The 20826-nt window shown below is 43.5% G+C and overlaps 1 protein-coding gene across 1 annotated transcript in view; it reads left to right on the forward strand.

Moving 5' to 3' along the window:
• SHANK2 (SH3 and multiple ankyrin repeat domains 2) overlaps window positions 1-20826 on the forward strand; it is a 556941-nt gene that overhangs the window by 382370 nt on the left and 153745 nt on the right. The gene's annotated exons all lie outside the window — the stretch shown is intronic.

Genomic DNA, 20826 nt, shown 5'->3' on the forward strand with positions numbered 1-20826 from the left:
CCCTCATGTCTGTAATTGTTTAAATAAAATCAGATGGTGAAGTTGCATGCTAAACTAAGCACAATGTGTAGCTTGGCCCTAAAACAAGCAGCAGGTTCTTTCTTTCAGATTCCCTAGGGCAGGTTGGCTTCAGCTGGGTCAGACATGAACTGCAGTAGAGATCAGGGTAATCTGATCTCTGTGCTCATGGTAATGGAGGTTGCTGGTAAGAGCAGTGTCCATTCTTAAGCAGGTGCAGGAACTGCTCTAGAGTTCAGGAGAAGTGGTTCTGCCTATAGATTCCATTACTGGGGGTATAGAGATCCAGTGCACAGAGTGGATGCTGGGCTCAGGAAGGTTCTGTTATCTTTACAGAACATTCCGTTCTTGTCACACTAGCCCAGATCACTGGCTATCCTGCTTTTTCACTCTCTTGCTAGACCTGGCCTGGCACAGGGAAACATAACTACAGTGGTAAAGGAGGGACAACGTCACCCTGCCCGATGTCTCAGTCAGGCTCATATACCTAGGTTTGTCTGCAAACGTGGGATGCAGTACCCAGTGAAACAGAACAGTACAAAAATTTGTGTTGTCCACACACTTTTGACATGTAACTGTCTGCTAGGTCATGCTCATGGACCCCTTGAAAGAAGTCAAGGCTATCATATATATTGTATCCCTTCTTTCCTCCGAGGGTCTTAGAACAATGAATATGACTCCCCCATCTGCATTTTATCTACCTGTTCATTTGAAAGATAGTATCATCTAAAGTAACCCCGCTCCCAGAGTATATAACCTAAAGCCTTACTGCACTACTGACTGTAAGTGTACAATGATAGCGTTGGATATGGCATGTTCACAGTTTTGCTTTAAAAAAGTCAGTCATCATATACAGTTCATTTAACTGCAGCTTCGTAATTTCTACTATAACCTTTGCTTATCAACAGAGCTTCCCGTTCTTGGTTCCAAATGAAATTAGATTTATACTACGCATTGATTTGATTGCTGAAATTGAATAATTATTCATGTTACTCCAAGTCTCTCTGTTACTGCTTAAAAAAAGTTAGAAGTGGTGTTTTTAAATAAATTGTAAAGCCTATAAAAGTCAAGAGCATTGGTCTTAAGGAAAATACAGAATGTGATTTTCTCACTTTCTGCCAGTTCATGTACATATATGGAGCTCCCCAAGTCCATGGGGCAGTATCCAATGGAGCTCTGCTCCCCAACGGTTCCATTGCACCTCTGCTGAGTCTGTTCTGTAAGCAAGACCCACTGCTTGTGCAGCGGAGATTTAGCACTTCGAAGAGGAACTGGAAATAAGCGGAAACACTCGTTTCTGGAATGGGGCAGGTCAGCAGAGCTCGAATAAGGGAGCTCTGGAGACCTGTCCTAATCCAGAAATGAATGTTTCCACTCATTTGGGGGTTTTCTATAGGAAGCATTAAATCTCTTTTGCACAAGTGGTGGGTCCAGCTTGCGCAACGGAATCAGCGGGAAGCTGATTTGCACAATGGAATCGGCAGGAGGAGCCACTTGCACAATGGCCCCATTGAGTACTCCCCTTCGTTTTCACCATTATATGTTTCAGGAAATCTTCTGTTTGCATAATGGGGATCCTGCAGCCATTCAGAAACCCAGAGGAGAATGGGACAACCCCTGAGTTGTTTCAGGAAATCTTCTGTGTGCATAATGGGGATCCTGCAGACATTCAGAAACAAAGAGGAGAATGGGACAACCCCTGAGTTGTTTCAGGAAATCTTCTGTGTGCATAATGGGGATCCTGCAGCCATTCGGAAACCCAGAGGAGAATGGGACAACCCCTGAGTTGTTTCAGGAAATCTTCTGTGTGCGTAATGGGGATCCTGCAGCCATTCAGAAACCCAGAGGAGAATGGGACAACCCCTGAGTTGTTTCAGGAAATCTTCTGTGTGCATAATGGGGATCCTGCAGCCATTCAGAAACACAGAGGAGAATGGGACAACCACTGAGTTTACATTTCTCAGTGTGCCCTGAGCAATTGTGCAGGGGTTTGAATGGCATTCTATGAAATACATAAATCTGTGAAGCTCTCTTCTGATTCCCCTTCTTACTGCAGGCTCTATGTACTTGGAAAGGCACACACACACCCCACTTAGACCTAAAAGTTGGGAATTCTTCTGGAACAGCATTGAAGAACAGGCGCAAGAATCTGCAGTTGGAACAGGAAACTGGGCATGTCTTGTGGATGCCCTTGGGTACACACTTTGAACTCATTCAATGCCAGCCCATATTTTAAAGATCTTGAACTAATTACATGGACCCATGGCAGAACAGGACCTGGATGATTCACATTTACTTTTCTAGACAAAATGGTTTAGTATGTCAGTTTTGCATGATGTTTTAATATGCCCTCATGTGATGCAAACTAGTATTTACCTGAGGCGGGAGAGCACATTTGTCACCACTGTGTTGTGCCCCCTCTGTCCCTTCCTGCCACCATGTTGAGACCCCACCCCCTTCCTGCCATTGCTTCTTGAAACCCCAAACCCTTCCCCTTACTGCCACCGCATTGCACCACCCCTTCCCCTTTCTGCCACAGCATTGCACCAGAGGGCAGGTGGGCTCTTCAGAGAACCAGCCAAAATGCCTTATTCTGAGGGGTCCTTCCTCAGAGCCAGGCATGGGAGGCGTGTCCCAGGCAATCTCCTGGGACACCCCTCTGTATTGCCCCTGCAGTAGGCTTCGAATTCTTAATTTAGAGGTGTCAAGATAGTGATAAATCAGATCCAAGTTTACTTACAAAGAGATACTTTACTGAGAACAATCAGCACACAGGCTTATCCAATGGTTGGATCAGACAGCTTCTCTGAACCCAGAGCCATGGGGTAAAATGGATTTTATACCATACATGTCAGCAGTGAGGCAGCATGACAACAGCAAGCGTTAATTAGCATTCATTCCCAGCAAAGACTAACAGTGCTTGGTCAGAAGGGAACTTTCCCAGCACAGACACCTGCACCTTTAAGGCAAACAAGCCTCACTTCCCAGGCACATCTTGATAAGACACTTCAGCGTGTTAGTATGGAATGTGCTGAAGCCGCTCTATCACCCTTTGACTCATCCTGGTAAATCAAGAGTCCTGTTAGGGAAAACAGCAGCCAACTGAACCAAAGTCAGAGAGCATTGTGGATCATCTAAGCCCCTCTAAAACTACTAATAGTTTGGTTCAGGCCTGGGGCCAATACACCCTCCCACAATGCCTGGCTCTGAGGAAGGGTCCTTTCAGTGCCTGGCATTTCAGCCTGGCCACATCTCTGAAGAACCGTGCCACCTGCTTCCTCAGCTGATGTGGCTCTCCAGAGAGCCTGCCCTCTAGCTTGCACTGAGGGGATTCTCAATGCAAGCCAGATGGTGGGTGGCTAAGAGCAGCCTCCTTTCCTTTGTTTCCCCCTGAGGATGCCCTCAGAGTGAAACAGAGGTTGGGTGTTTGCTCCGGAGAGCCCTGCCTGCCACTCTCTTGCTGTGGCACTCTTGCTACAGTGGGACCAGTGGGGCTCTCTGGAGCACCCACTTGCATCACCCACAATGTGCATGCAGTAGGGGTTGTAGGATGGGTATGAAGCCATCCCCGCCTTGCTGCGTGCCAGGTTTGCACAGCACTCCAACTCATGCTGCAGAGCAGGTAATTATGTAAATAATGGGCACGTGCGCAGCATACACGGGGGCAAGGGGAGAAGCCACGATGGCTTAATTCCCCCTTCAATCATCTGAACACCCCCAATGTGTTCACTGCATCCATTCTTAATTGCCTTGTTGATTAGAAAAAGAGCATATGAATCTAATCCAATTAGGAAGACTGAGAAGTATAGATGGAAATTCGGAGGCCATCCTCACAGGAGCACCTCGGGACTTCATGGAGACCATGGCCTCTTGGGAGCTGCACCATATTCTAACTGGGCCCACCCATGTAGCCGGTCATGCACTAGACCTTGTGTTTGTTTCTGGAGAAGCGGGGAGTGATCTGGAAGTCGGGGGTATATCCACCACCCCCTTGTCATGGTCAGATCACTATCTGGTGATGTTGGACTTCTCGGTTCCACAACCCCTCCGCAGGGGTGGAGGACCCATTAAAATGGTCCGCCCCAGGCGTCTTATGGATCCAAATGGATTCCTGAACGCGCTTGGGGATTCTCTGGGGCATGCCAACGGCCACTCGGTCGAGACCCTGGTGGGTGGCTGGAATGCCGCAATCACCGGGGCATTAGATCGGGTGGCTCCGAAACGCCCTCTCCCCCTGAACAGGGCTCGGACTGCACCATGGTTCAATCCGCGGTTACGAGCTCTGAAACAGGAGGTGAGACGGCTAGAGCGCCGGTGGCGGAAGTCTCGCTCCAAAGACGATCAGACACGGGCTAGAGCTATATCTTCAGCCTATCACGTGGCGGTGAAGGCAGCAAAAAAGGAATATTATGCTGCCTCCATCGCGTCTGCAGAGTGCTGCCCCAGGAGGCTGTTCCAAGTGGTCAGGAGCCTGGTCGGTCCTGTGGCTCCGGAACCACTGGAGCATTCTAAGGCCTCCTGTGAGGCTTTGGCAAGGCACTTTGCAGATAAAATTGATCAGATTAGGTGTGTTACTCTGCACACTGTGGATACAGTTAGTGAGCAAGAGGCGGCCTGTGGCAAACCGGTTTTGTGGGATCGGTTCCAGCTTCTTCCTCCTGATGAAGTGGACAAGGTGCTTTCATCTGTAAGGCCGACCACCTACTTACTTGATCCTTGCCCATCTTGGCTCATTATGAGCTGCAGAGAGAGACTGGGTGAGGGGATCAAGGCGGTGGTGAACGCCTCCCTTGAGGAGGGAGTGATGCCATCAGCCCTCAAGGAGGCAGTGATAAGACCGCTCTTAAAGAAGCCCTCCTTGGATCCTCAAGTTCTGAACAACTTTCGCCCAGTCTCAAATCTGCCATTTTGGGGCAAGGTGATTGAGCGGGTGGTGGCGGTGCAGTTGAAGGCACACTTGGAAGAAACTGATTATCTAGACCCATTTCAGTCGGGCTTCAGGCCTGGGCATGGGACAGAAATGGCCTTGGTCGCCTTGGTGGATGATATGAGGAGGGCTCTGGATAGGGGTGAATGCTCCTTCCTTGTTCTCCTCGACCTCTCAGCGGCTTTTGATACCGTTGACCACGGTATCCTCCTGGACCGCCTGGAGGGGTTGGGCATTGGGGACACCGTATTGCGGTGGTTCCGGTCCTTCCTCTCCGGCAGTTACCAGAGGGTAGCTCTGGGAGAGGAGGTTTCGGACCCGTGGCCACTTACTTGTGGGGTGCCACAGGGTTCCATCCTCTCCCCGATGCTATTTAACATCTATGTGAAGCCACTGGGGGCTATCATCAGGAGGTTTGGGGTGCAGTGTCATCAATATGCGGATGACACGCAGCTCTACCTCTCATTCAAATCTTCACCAAGGTTGGCCGTAGAATCCCTGTCCAAATGTCTGGAGACGGTGAGTGGCTGGATGGGGAGGAATAAGCTGAAGCTGAACCCTGACAAGACCGAGGTACTTTTGGTGGGAGACAAGAGGAGGCTGGGGGATGTTGACCTGGTGTTGAATGGGGTACGGCTACCCTTGAAAGACCAGGTCCGCAGCCTGGGGGTCATTTTGGACTCCCAGCTGTCCATGGAGGCTCAGGTGTCAGCTGTGAGCCAGACAGCGCTGTATCAACTCCATCTGATACAGCGGCTGCGCCCCTTCCTTCCCGACCATCTGCTCCCATCGGTAGTACATGCCCTGGTCTCCTCTCGTTTGGACTACTGTAATGCGCTCTACGTGGGGTTACCCTTGAAGACGGTTCGGAAACTGCAGCTGGTACAGAACGCGGCGGCTCGCCTGATTAAAGGCAGCCGCCGGCGAGATCACATCACTCCAGTGCTGAAGAGTTGCACTGGTTACCAGTTGTTTTCCGGGCCAAATTCAAGGTGTTGGTTTTGACCTTTAAAACCCTATATGGTTCCGGCCCAGCCTATCTTAAGGAGCGCCTCCAGCAACACCAGACAGGCCGCTTAACAAGATCAGCCTCGGATGGCCTTCTCTCTGTCCCATCAGCCCGGACAGCTAGACTGGTGGGGACGAGGGAGAGGGCCTTCTCTGTGGTGGCCCCCACTCTGTGGAACTCCCTCCCTAGGGAACTCCGTCATGCCCCCTCTTTAATGAGCTTCCGTCGTGCATTAAAAACGTGGTTGTTCAGGCAGGCATTTGGGGTGGGCTAGGGTATTTAAAAAAAAAAAAAATTATGGTAAAATTTTATTGTTTTAAATTGTTTTATGGTGGGTTGTACATCGCCCAGAGTGGCTGGGTGACCAGTCAGATGGGCGATTAATAAAATAAATAAATAAATGAATGAATGAATGAATGAATGGAAATTAGACATCAATCTGTCATTGAATACACACCAGTACCAAATATAGGGAAGATAATATGAACAAAATGATAAGAGTTCATTTTGGTGACAATTAAGTAAAATAATGTGCCTTAGTCTTGGGCATGTTCACATCATACATTTAATAGTCCTAATTTCCCCCTTGTCTTTTGTCCTCTGTGATCTAACCCATTTAGACACTCGCCATGACCATCTCCATTCATGTTTTTTCCTTATTACACAAGGTTCATAAGGCCTTATCCGAGTGTAGCGCATTATTTTATGCACCTTTTCTTCCTGTGAGAACTGGCATCATACTGCCAAGTTTTAAATTTGCTTCCAATCGTTACAACCTTTTGTTGCTTTTATGAAGTATAACCTAGGTAAGGTGTAGTGGAAAAACAATAGAAACCTTTGAAGCCTCAAAACATGTCTGGCAAGGAGATTAATCCAAAGGTATCACTGTAGCCTATAAAACTGCACCAGCACTTAAAATGTATCATTAGTGCCATCTTTGTAATGAGAATGCACCTGGTGTGCGTGTTTCAGTGAACAGAAAGATTGCTGTTTTCTATCCCACATGTGAATAGCTTTCTCACTTTTTGCAGAGATGCAACTCTTCTGTTGGTGTTCTGCCTGCTGCACTTTCTAAACAATAATAAAAAGTAGCATGTAATAATTTGAAGTATAATAGATTACTAGTTGTGAAAAGGATTTTGAGGGAATTGTATGATAAAAATTGATTCCGTTCTGCCATCCACTATTTCACAGATGTGAACATAATGAACTTGAAATAAAAATAGCTAATCGTCTTCAATAATGATATACACTTCACTAGATCAGAACAAGCTTCTGGCTACTCCCCTAGGCACAGCACATGAAATTCACTGGAAGTGTGCGTAATTCCCCCCCCACACACACACACACACGTATTGCATAGACTATAGCAGTAATTTAAATTGTTACGAGTAGGGTTTCAATCTAAAAATGGGCACTGATTCTTTTTGAATGTATTCAGAAAGAATCAAAGTGAGTGGATGTGAGCAGCTGTTCTTCAATCCATACAAGTTATGGTTAGCAGTCAGTAATAATATGGTCAGCTTTTATGTAGGGTGATGTTTCTTTAAATGTGGTATATAATTTATTTTATTATTTATATAATATATATGTATTTAAGATTATATGTGTGTGTAAAAGTTAAGGCCATTTTAATATAAAAATGTTGATTTCCATGTCTCTTAAAATTATTTAGAGGAGTTGTATATACTCTGTTAAGCATGATGTGTACACCACACACTCATGAGCAAGTAAAATAGGGTTTATGGAGACAGCACAAGTGCATTCAGTTAGAAGAATTGAATCCTGCACCTGCTGTGAAAGCAGGTTTTGGCATTCAAGAAGCATATCATGCAATTGACACAGCATTTGTGTTCTCCCATATATGTGGCACACAAACCATAGAATGTTTAGTGCATTTAAGCCTTATAGAAACCAGTAGAAACCATTGTCTCAATCCCATAATGATTTTATTCAGTGGAGCAAAGTTATTAATTATTAATTTATTCCCATTATATCCCACTTTTTATTCAGGAAACTAGAAGTGGATTGGGAGAGGGTGGGGGGAGTCTGTTAAGCACTCCCTCTCATGATCCGGTTATCTATTGTTGTCTGTTTGGGGAGAATGGGAATGGATATGCATATTTGGATGTGGATGTCTGTCCATGCTGCATTTCTTCCAGTACAGTGCACATCTGGATTTATATCCAAATGCCTATCCATATATTGCCTCAACTAGTCATGTGAAAGTATGCATAACAAGAGCTGGATCGGGGCAAAAGTCTTGCTACACAGCACTGATGGGCAATGAAACCTCCAATGAAACATTAGAAGTTAAGGAGTGTTGCCAAGTTGCCTGGGCAATGATGATGAATTCTTTCTCCCACTGCAGTGTGGGGAAAATGGGAGGGGTTTATTTGCCTTTAGTGACTTCCTCACATACCCAGATCTGATTGGCTATGCACTGTGATGTAATCTTTTTTCATTATCTGTTCTCTGATTGGTTTCTCATAATGAAGAAGCAGCTCTAAAAATGGCATCAAAAGTAGCAGCATATTGGGGCTGCAAACAGGCAGGAAACAGTGAAATACCACTAAAACATGGGGCTTCTTGAGGCACATTTTGCACACCTCAAAAGCCCACTGTGTGTTTCTAAAATCAAACCCTACAAAAATTTGGTGCAGCCCTATTTTCTATACTATTCTGAAAACAATCTGATAATTATCAGGATATGACAAAAGTAGGACTTTGTGAATCTTTTAAATCCTTTTAGAACCATGAGTTTACTCCTAGCTTAATGAACTATTACGTTCAGATGATTAGTTCAAGTTTGTATTCATAGTGCCATCAACTTACTGATACTAACAGAAGTAACGATACAGTAATTCCATATCTGAAATGTTTTGTTGCACTCTCAGTATTTTAATTTTTAAAGGCATTTGGTAATACTTATCCACACGTAAAACACAAAAACGTTTTTTTAAACATTGTCTAATTATTCCATTTTAAAATGAAATAATAGAGTCTAAGGCACAATCCCGAGGTGTGTACGTTCTCTATGTACATTTCACTATGTACACTTATATATTTATCCCATCCTTTGTTCATAAAGCTCAGGAAGGTTTACATGGCCCGCCCACCCCCACGTTGGCTTTGGCTTGGTTCGATTTAAAATGGACAGGGAACCTCCAGCTCCCAATCTGGCCCATGGGCTCCCTCCACCCATGCAGAAATTAGGCTTTGTTAAAGCCTCCATTGGTGCCTAATTGCTCCATGGGGGGCATTTTTGGAGGAGGTCACTGCAGGAAGGGAAGGGCTAACTCTCCTCTCCTTGAGAGCTGTAACCCCCCCTTGAAATATGTGAGTGTGTGTGTGTGAGAGAGAGAGAGAGAGAGAGTGAAAGAGTGAGTGCGGTGGCCCCATCCACTTTAGTTTTCACCTGCCCACTTTTTGCTGGAGGTGCTCACCCCTGGCATCCCTGAAAAGGAATGTGGTGCTCAAACCAAAAAGGTTCCCCACCTTTCTACCAGTATTGGCACCCAAAGAGGCTTACGATGCCACCCTATATACACTTATCTGGAAGTAAGTCCCATTGAATACAATAGGACTTACTTCCATGCAAATATGCAAGTGCATTTTTACATAGGCATTTTTAAAAGTTTAGAAATAATTGTACTAAAACCCAGAACAAAGACAAAAAATATAAAAATAGGTTTTCTAAAATGTATAAACAACTGTGAACTGTACTGCTTTATCAGGCTTACCAATCAAAATTCTCTGCCACGAGGATCTGACCTCTCTCCCTCTCCCATCCATCAACAAACTTAAGGCTCTCACAGAGTTGTAACTTTCCACCCCTCCTCTCACCAAAGAGCAACTAAGGGTGCAATCCTATGCATGTTTAGACAGAAGTCCTACCACTCCCAGCAATCTCAGCCAGCATAATGTCCTGGGAATGCTGGGAGTTGTAGGACTTTTCTCTCTCTAAACATGCATAGGATTGTGCTTTAAATACATAAACTAGACCTCAGCGAGAGTGAAGCAGCTACAGAGGGTATTGCTGCTGCCCTTGCTCCACCCCAGAGCAACAGACCACTGCCCAGGGTAAGCCTGGTGGATATACCCTGGCTTGGAAGTTGCTGCTATAGTTCAGTGGTAGAGCACTTCTGTTGCATGCAAAATGTCCCAAACACATTCCCTGTCATCTCCAGATAGGGCTGAGAAAGATCGCTGTAAAACCCTGGAGAGCTGTTGCCTGTCAGAGTAGTCAATACTGAGCTAGATAGACCAGTGGTCTGAGTTGGTATAAGGCACCTTTCCATGTTCCTAACATCAGTAACCAATGTCAGTAGTCCCTGGGAGCTCCTCTTCCCCTTCGTGGTGCTGCTGCCAGGGGAGTGGAGGAACTAAGCTAACAAAAGTTCCCACCCAGCCCTCAGAAGCCCTCTTGCTGCTCTTTCTCTCTGGGAGCTGCGGTGAGCCTGGGGGATATGAATCCGTCTAGAAGTATTTGCCATTAATATTAGCTGCAGCAATTTACATTGATTCTTATATTTTACTGCCTATTTGTAGAACTCTCATGACAGGCATAGGATTGTAGTAGTACTATTTGATGGTTTCTGGTTTACTTTATAATTCCATTTCATTCATCATGCAAAAGATATCAGTTCCTAGCATTCACACTTTCACAGGCTCTAAATTAATTTTGTGACACACTGTCAGAGCAGATTTTTAAAAGAAGAGATAACACACAAAGAAAAATAGAGCCCTGTTCAAGAAGGTTATTGCACCCTTACCTGCTCTCTTCCTTTTGACCCACATATGTACCCTGGTGCTCCAGTCAAAGAGAAGCCAGCGATTAATTAGCTTTTATTTAGTCTGCGCTCCAACTGGAGAGAACTGGCCTATGGTGAGGGAAGAGCTGCAGATAGAATTTAAACATTCAAAATAACTCATATGCTTGGATAGTCATCTGATTTCTATAGTTCCTCCAAAGTAAAAGAAAAATCATGGGGAACCGGGTGGTGTATTAAATTTGCTGGTTTGACCTTCTCTTTTTAAACTTGTGTCTTGACTGAATACTGTTTAGCTACTCTCATAACTCATAGTAAAACAGAAATCTTAATTTAGATATGATTTAATCCATTTTATATCAGTGCTTATATTTATTTGTCTAGTCCTTTGAAGCAATATATTTCTGGCTAATATTTATTTTATTGGTCTTGTTTAATATTGATGCAGTTATCCACTAGTTATTTCAAAGTATTGTGTGAAATAGAGTTTTGAATTCCCCCACTAATATCCATAGCTTCCATGCTTCTTGGGATTCTAGCTCCTATTCCATCAGCCTCCTTGGCTTCCTTGGTTATCTATCTCCTTAACAGCATACAGCCCTTTTTTAGCCCTAGGCCAGCCCTGTACAACTCGTGACCCACTAACCCTCACTCAGCCCACGCCCCAGCCATGTATTGTGGGCTGTCGGATGCTTGAGTTTATCAGTTTATCAGCCTCCGTGTTAATGCAGTCTCAAGGTCAGCAAAAACAGGTGACTTATTGAGATCGACTTAGGTTTGGTAGATAACATATTATCCAGGCCTGCCATAAGCTCTTTGTGAGACCCCTCTCTATATTTTAGCCCACCCTGCCCTTTCCTTTAGTTTGGTTTATATTTCCCCCAAAAATGGCCTTCAATTTCCAAAGAGTTTCAGGCAGATGACACTTATGGAAAATATGACAGAACCCAATGTAAAAAAAAGTGATTGAGGAGCATTATGTATTGTGTTGACTAGCAGTTACCAAACCAAATGGTATTTGTCTCCAATATTTTGAAATTCTGGCACCATATTCCCCATACCCAGTGTTATGGGAAAATCAACAATTTTCTTCTCTTGGACATCTCACATAATTGCTTTTTTTTAAAAGCCTCTTTCTTCCTTTTTCCTTTTTGTCAAATTGTAAGCCAGCAGACAAGGATTTGTTCTTGTTAACATACTTTGTGTTATCCAGTTTGGGGCATCCAGTTTTTGAGGTGTTTTATAAATAGTAAATACTGCTATTTATTGTATTACTTTTTAGTTGCAGTTTAAGTATTATATTTATAAGTGTGTGGCATGAGGTATTTTAAACAAATATACATTTGCCTATTGATTCTGAAGAATTCCTTTGTTGAAATAGTAATTAAATATGAGGGTATGGATGGATGGCAAGTTTCTTTTAATTAAGGAATGACGGATTAGTCCCTTTCAGCCTGAGTGCTTTGAACATGCATAATCAGTTGCGCAGGTGGCATTCTATGTGTGGCTTTTTCTAAAGAGCAGGAGGTTTAGAATACTAGCATTTGAAAGAGTAGGAGGATGTGGAGCAGGTGGTTGCAGACTGCAGAAATTATAGCTATGGCAACAGTGCCCCCCTTCTTTTAATCCAATTTAATAAGCTTTGTATGTCTTCAAAATGAGTGTTAAACCTCTGCAGCAAATTAATATAAGCCCTTAATGAATTAAGATACAACACTACATTTCCATGTTTATATTGCTTCCAGTAAGGGTTTTCTGCCATGGACCATGAAGGCCCATACTTAGCCAAAGTTATTATTAGGGCAAAGCTGACTTGATGCTGAAGTCAAGACATCTGCAAGATCAGAGTCTTAAGATGGAGTGGAGGAAGATACACAGACTTAAATAGTTTAAGCTCTACTAGAGCCCTACTCAGGCGTTCTTACCAGTTTCACTGAATGCATGAGGGGAGGAGCGCCCCAGCCCCCTCCTCATGCATTTCCATTGCCCTTTATGCATGGAGGGTGACGGCCTGAACAGGAGAGCTTCCCATATCTGTGGAACTTCTCCATATGATCCAGAACCATGGAAAATCTGGTTCCTGGATCACATGGAGACTCTCGATGGATACAGGAGGCTCTCCTGTTCAGACTGTTGCTCTCCACAGGTATAGGGCGATGGATGAAACAACAGAGGGGGGCGGGGCGGGGACATTCGGTAAAACTGGTGAAAAGAATGCCTGAACAGGGTGTAGGTATCACACTGTGACTTGTTTAAGCTGCAGTGATCATGTGAAATGGGTCACTGGCTCCAATGGCTAGCCATTTTTAAAAATTATTTTTATGACTTCTCACATTAGATACAAGTCCAACTTTAGATGCAATTGCAGATGTTTTATTTAGATCTGTGGACTGAGTGTTTGTTCCATTAGGTGTCCCCAATTCTTCCAGCCAATATGTTTATATAATCCATTTATATGGGCAAAAAGGCATAAATAGATTTTTTATATGGATCTTGAGTTTGCCCAGTAACTCAGGATAACAATGCCTTGTTTGTATGAGCAACATGCTGTGTAAGGAATGGTCCTTCTCTTCCTCAGTAGAGGTGTTAATTCATTTTAATTTAAATACAGTTTATATTTGTTCTTTCAGCCCTTCCGTCAGAAGAAAGTCCAGTGTGTCAGAGCCTCTACCAGGGTTATTTAGTTGCTGACATGATACTTTCATACCCTTTTTCAGGAGGTGGAAGTTACTATGTGAACCAGAGTTTTCTCTCTTAAGGCCATATGATGCCTTGGGCTAGAAGCTGGTAAACACGTGTGTTTCTTATTCCGGAGCCAGGTGCCAGAATTAATTTCCTTGCAGGGAGGGCAGACAAGATTATGTCTTCACAGAATATGTACACTCAATAGAGAAGACACGAATATTCAGTCAGACAGTAAGTTACTGTATACAACAATTTCTGCCATATTAGAGAAAGAACATTTTCTCTTTTAGTGTCACTCTTTCCTTTCCAGCTTAACACAATGGTCTAGAAATACTTAATTAACCAGAAGCAGTCTGTACAAAGTATGCAAGCCATCATAACTCATGAGAACTCATGAAAAGAAAAGTGAAGATTATTTTTCTGAACGTTATATCATACACACACACATACATAATGAACAGTATTTTTCCCAAACTGCATCAGCATCAAAGTACAGTTTCTCATAATATTGAAATTTCTCAGCACTTCCCTTGCTTATATTTTTGAAATGATCGCTTTTTTGTAATCATATCTCATACAAATCTAGATCACCACAGTCTTATTTGAGTATTCCCCGAGTGGGGCTGCACTTGCGGGCCCCACCCGCTCTGTCTTGGCCCCATCACCCTCCACATGTTAAAGGGGACACTTTTGAAGGGGGAAGCCTGGTCTATGGGTAGAGGCTCCCCATGCAATTTGGAACACTAATTGTGCACCATGCACACTGATGGTGCTATATTAATAAGAGGAGGAGCCCGTTGCACAGCTGTGGATGGTGAAGCTCAAAGAGCAAAGGTCATGATCAGGGATGTATCAGGATTTAAGTGGGGAGAGATAAGCGGGGGGTGGGGCAAGGCCATGGAGGGCATTGTAGGAAAGGACAAGGAGTTTGTGCTGGATCTAGGAGTGAACATTAGCCATGACTCAGTTATTCTGGTCTAACAAAAATGCACATTTAAAATATTTATTTTCATGTATTTGAAATTGTTGACCCTGAATGGCCAAACACAATCTACTTACACCCCATTTTAAACACCTGCAAAAACAATGAATCAGTGCTGCTGACTGTACTGAAAGTCAACAGATTTTGGTTCTGCTTATCTACAGCAATTAAGCAAAATGAAAGAGTTCAGACTGAAAAAGGTCTTGCCCAAAGTTACTGTTTTAAACCTGAGCTTTTAAGATATTACAATGTCACAAAAGTATATACCTTTATGGAATATAAATCTAAAATATTCCCTACGGACTGTGTTGCAATATGCATCTTTTAAAGGATATACATCTTCCATACTGTGTTTGTTTTAATTGGGGATGATAAAAAAAAGAAACTGATGAAAAGCAGGCAGTCACCTTGAGGTTTTTTTTTAATGATCTGTTTAATATAACCTTAAAGAATATAAATCCACAAGATTTATTGGTATTTTAAATGAAAACTTTGTCACCATCATGCCCCTGCTGGAAGACTCCTCCTCAGATGAAGAGCTGGAAGACCAGGAACCACCTGCCACCAGCAGTGCCCAGGGTCTGCCAGTAGACTAGGAGGAGCCTGGGCCCTCAGGGGTGATTACCATAAGGGCATCACCTGTGGAGGACAAGGACTCTGCCTCAGAGGTGGAGGCAGAGAAACCCCCAAGCCCTTGATAGAGATACTGCCTGAAAAGACAGGCGCTCAGAAAGAGTGCTAGACTGAACTAGAGGCCTCCTTGTAAGACAAGGTCTACTTGCACTTACGAGGCCTGTCCAAAAGGAGGGCCTTTTCAGCTGCAGTCACTAACAGTTCACAGCTGAGGATGATGTGTGGCTCTGACAGTCTCTTCATAAAAACAACAGTGTAAGGCTGAGGGGGTTGCTAGAAATAATGTTGACCAGACATTCCTGAATCCAGCTTCCTTTACCTTTGGACTGTTTCCTTCACTGATTCCTGGTATGAGTCCTTCTGGACTGAACTCTGATTCTCCTTCTGCCTGCTCCTTGAGACTTTGTTGCCTGTTACCTGGACTGGATTCTGACACTCTGCCGGCTGGCCTGCCCCTTGTCTGCTGTGTTGCCTTGGAAACTTGTTGCCTGTGACCTGGACTGTGGAGACCTTGCCTTTTACCTGATCCTTGTTTGTGTTGATCATCTTGGAACTTGTGGACCCTTGAACCTGCAACTGCAAGGCTCAGACCCTGGAAATGTGACAGAACCCAACCATATGTAAAAAAAGCAGTGTAACTGTATTTTCTTCTGAGGTGCTGGAGAAGACAGCTGTCACATCAAGGATAGCAGCTCCTCTAGGGCAGAGGTGGGGAGAAAGTAGATTGGGATCTACAGGATTGGAGTGATTTGCAATAAATGGGCAAGGGTTTCTGACAGTACTAGCAAGAAAGAGACTCCCACACACCCCAGATTGGGCTTCTGAAACGAAACTGGTTTGGGGAGAGGTGAACTAGGAGTAAATTTTTGCACAAAAGGACTGTGAACTCAGTTCAGATACACAAACAACCTTCTGGGATGAGCATGTCCTCAGAGGTACACTATTCCTTAGTTCTGTATGTGTCCTTCTCCTAACCCACCACTGTGTGACACCTGGCTTCAGTTGGTGGGCCTCTAGTTAAAAAAAAAAAAAAAAAGGAAAGTACATCCTGCAAGCCTGAAGTTCGCCACCACTGCTCTAGGTAACTGCTAGGATCCCAGGTACAATGAAACCTCTCCTCCTATCAACCATGTTTTCCTCAGCATTGTTACCAGCAGTGTAGTTGCTCCCATCAGTACCTCTCAGGGCTTCTTCACATGGAGCTTTTATCCTGCTATTGAGATTTCACACTTGTGGAAGTTTGTGGGCCCTTTAGATGACGTTGCTAACCTCCAGGGCGTCTCCTGCACTAAATGACCTTTATTCCATTTTTAAATAAATCAGATATAATGAGGTATCAAATTACCTTGCTTGTGTTCTGCTTGAGTTTCCTCTGTGAAAAAGGAAAAGCTGCCAGAAGAGGAGTGAGATAAATGAAACATATGGAAGACTCAGATAAGGGGGAGAAGGTGGGGGAGAAATGTGTAAAGGGAGTCCGTTGTGATCCTGCATTTCAAACAGAAGCAGGAAGCCCCATTTTAAATGGAGGATTTTAGGCTGGTATAGTGATGCTCTCAGTGTCATTGCAAATATGCTGGAGAGGGATATTGGCCCTCAGTCTCCCCCCCCCCCGAAAAAACCTTCTCCCCTTCTGAGATAAAAGTAATTTTGCTGCCCAGAAGTGGAAACAAATGCTGGAAACAGGTCCAGTGACTTCATTGGAAATTAAACCATTACAATGTACAAGGAATTCTCTTCCCTGGATATTTGAACTGGACTCCTTAAAATGCAAGCAACCTCCCAAAAGGTCTCTGCAGTATCAACCCCCCCCCCCCCGCACGCTGCTTTTCTTAGAACTGACTCATCTTGGCAGGAATCTGCTGAGGAGTAGGGCCCAAATCACTCAGACTTAATATAAAGTTTACTCTGAGTTGGAACCTGTGAAACTTCTGAACTCTAGGTAAAATATCGGTCTGACCCGAGAATAAAGTTGCACTGAAAAATTTCCAGATTTCTCCTTAGATCTTCCATTAGGAGGAGGGTATGCTCTCAGAACTGGAAGAAATCTCTGAGAAGAAATGCTAGAGAGGATGTTTGGGAAAATGATTAAGTTACATTAAGACAAAAATTACTCGGAACAGACACAATTCCCAGCTATCTAGAAATTCTCCTAAAAAGTAACTTCTGCCAGGGCACAAACACAATTGAGAAACTATTTTTTACGGAATAGCACACTCTCAAAGATACTTACCACAGTGGCAAGTACATTTCTGAGGCTAAAGAGACCCAGTGTGGCTAGTGTGTCACATTTTTACCGTGTAAGAGTCCTGGGTTCAGATTCCTCTTCAACCAGGGGGGATCCCTGAGTGGCATTTCACAAATAATTGAAAGATAACCAACCTTTTACTTATTGTGAGGATAATATGGGATAACCCTATGTATATACTAGATCATGTCACGAGATGAATAGTCGTTATGTATTTTGCAAAGGCTTATATTATCAAATCCCATATATGGGAACGTAGCAAAGTGATAGCCAAGATTTAGCAAAGACATTTAGCGTCTTGAGCATGCCTTTTTTACCGCTTCTATGGATCCCCCCCAATGCCATCTTTTTCAAGGCTCTTGTCAGAATTAGCCAACTAACGCTAGCATAACTCAGAAGACTTCTAGCATTTTTTTTTTTTTTTACTAATGCGAAGCAAAACATACTGTTGTGCAGCTTCCAAGACCTGCATTCAAGCTGCCATACTAATATGCTTTTGCTGTGGTGACAAAATATTGTTGTGTTCCTGATTTAACCTTAAAGAGACAAACATGTTACAGCTTTATATGGGAGTGCTTTTTCTTAAAAGTGTAGACTGGCCTTTTCACAGCAAGTACTATAATGCTGGAATATAAAGCAGGAGACAACAGGTGATGACCTCCTTGTAACCTAGGCAACCAAGGCATTTCTGAGCAGTACAGGAAGGGCAGGGTTCAGTGTCTTGGCTGAGTAGAAAAAAAGCAGAGGCCTGTGATTCAGAGTGTGACTAAAGATGATAAGTAGCCCTTATATATAAAGTTGATATGCCTGATTGGGTGGCCACTGAGGACAAAGCCATCCAGATAAAGAGACCAGCCCTGACAGAAAAGACTGGGATGGTGCTGCTAAAGGATAAAACCTGAGTTACCGTGCTGAGCATGTCACCAAAACTGGTTAGTTAACACTACTGCCAGTGAGCTTCACAGTCGAAAGAAACCTTTTGGAATCTACTTCAGCTGTGTGAAACTATCTTCAGAGGTGGAGGTAGGAAGGTATTCATAGTTGTACAATTCATTGCTGTTCCTCTGCCCTTTCCCAAGTCTTCTCTTCCCTTTTGTCCTTTTGGCTTATTGGCACTCCCTATACCTTTGAAGTATTTCAAATATTGCATCACATAATCACTTTATCTCCCTGCATTCATTGAGTTATTTTGGTCCAGAATTCTGGCAAACCTGGGTTTTTTTTCTTTTCTTTTTTTTAATACCCCCCCCCTCCCCATTTCACCTGGGACAAAAACAGGAGGGGGGAAGCTTAGCAGATGGATCTCCTGTAGTTCTTCCAGCTCTTTTGTTAAAAACATCTTTGCCTTTCAGTTCTTCCTGCTATGCACTACAGGACAAAACTACATCATGCGTTAATTGTATTCATTTAACTTGTCTTGTTTTTACTTTAAAAACAATAAATTCAGGGAAAGAATCAGGATTGAGACCACAGAGAGGGGATGTTTGTCCTCCCCCACCTCCTGCCACATACACACTGTAGCCCCAGTAAAAATTGCCTTCCCACTAAGCTGGTATTCTCCCTGGGAGAACACGTTGCAGGGTAGGTGATTTTCACCAGGCCATGGTGCAGAGGGAAATTAGTTTAAAAACCCACCAAAACAAAACCTCCCTGCACATATTACTGTTATGATGTCTCACAACTGTTCTTGTCATACCTGTAAGACTTTACAACTCTTATTTACTTAATGGTTTCTATTTAATTATTTTATATCTCACTCTTCCTCACAGAGCCCAGGACAACTAACAACCTACATAAGACAAAATGCAACAGATAAACACCATTAAAATTAAATCTCTAAAAACACAAATATATAATAAAATACAATAAAACCATCAACACAGTCAATAGAAAAACAAGCACAGCAATTACATACAATTATTTGTATAATTATACAAATAATTGTATGTAATTGCTTGCACAAATAAATACATTTTTATGTATTTTATGTATTTATTTATTAGCTTGCACAAATAAATACATTTTTAAGTGGTGCCTAAATGATAGCAGGGAGCAGCCAACTCTCTAGCAGAAAGGAGCTCCATAGCCAGGTTGCTGCCACCAAGAAGGCTCTGCCACATGTAGTACCTCCACTCCTCAAAGGCACCACGAGCATATCCTCCCTGGCTGATCTTAAATCCCAGGTCGGTCAGTATTGGGCAAGGCGGTTCTTGAAGTACCTGGGTCCTGAGGCATTTAGGGCTTTGTACTAACGCCTTGAATTGGGCCTGATAGTTCACTGGCAGCCAGTGCAGCGATTTCAAAACTGGTGTGAAATGCTCATACCTGGCTGCCCTGTCAACACACAGGCCGCAGAATTCTTCACTAGCTGAGACTACCTGGGCCTCCAGTAACAGCTTTAAACATAGGAACATAAGAAGAGCCATGCTGGATCAGACCATGAGTCCATCTAGTCCAGCATTCTGTTCACATAGTTGCCAACCAGCAGTCGACTGGGAACCCACAAGCAGGACACAAGTGCAACAGCACCCCCCCACCCATGTTCCCCAGCAGCTGGTGTACGTAGGCATACTACCTCTGGTACCAGAGGTAGTACATAGCCATCAGGACTAGTAGCCGTTGATAGACTTCTCCAAGAATTTGTCTAACCCCCTTTTAAAGCCCTCCAAATTGGTGGCCATCATTATATCTTGTGGTAGCAAATTCGATAGATTAACTCTGTGCTGTGTGAAGAAATACTTTTATCTGTCTTGAATCTCCAACCAATCAGCTTCATGGGATGACCATGGGGTCTAGTATTATGAGAGAGGGAGAAAAATGTCTCCCTATCTACATTCTCCACACCATGCATACTTTTGTAGACCTTTATCATGTTTCTCCTTACCCTCCTTTTTTCCAAGCTAAACAATCCCAGATGTTGTAACCTTCTCTCATAGGGGAGGTTCTCCAGCCCCTTGATCATTTTAGTTGCCCTTTTCTGCACTTTTCCCAGCTTTACAATGTCTTTTTTTAGGTGTGGTGACCAGAACTGTACACAGTATTCTAAGTGTGGTCATAGATTTATATAAAGATTTATATAAAGACAGTATGATATTGGCAGCTTTATTCTCAATTCTTTTTCTAATTATGCCTAACATGGAGTTGGCCTTTTTTACAGTGGCCACACACTGGGTTGACATTTTCATCAAGCTGTCAATCACAACACCAAGATCTCTTTCTTGGTCAGTAGCTCAGATCCCATCAGGTTATACTTTTTTTGCCTAACATTCATCACTTTACACTTGCTTACATTGAACTGCATTTGCCATTTGGATTGCCATTCTCCCAGTTTGGAGAGATCCTATTGTAACTCCTCACAATCCCTTTTTGTTTTCGCCACCCTAAATAGTTTGGTGTCATCAGCAAACCTGGCTACTTCACTGCTCACTCCTAATTCCAGATCATTTATGAAGAAGTTGAAAAGCATCGGTCCCAGGAACGATCCCTGTGAGACCCCACTATTTACTTACTTATTTACATTGGGATAATTTACCATTTATTCCTACTCTCTGCTTT

Source organism: Heloderma suspectum, chromosome 1 (genome assembly GCF_057233095.1).
Source record: "Heloderma suspectum isolate Gila_16-S chromosome 1, 16-S_ref, whole genome shotgun sequence".
NCBI classification, from domain to species: Eukaryota; Metazoa; Chordata; class Lepidosauria; order Squamata; family Helodermatidae; genus Heloderma; species Heloderma suspectum.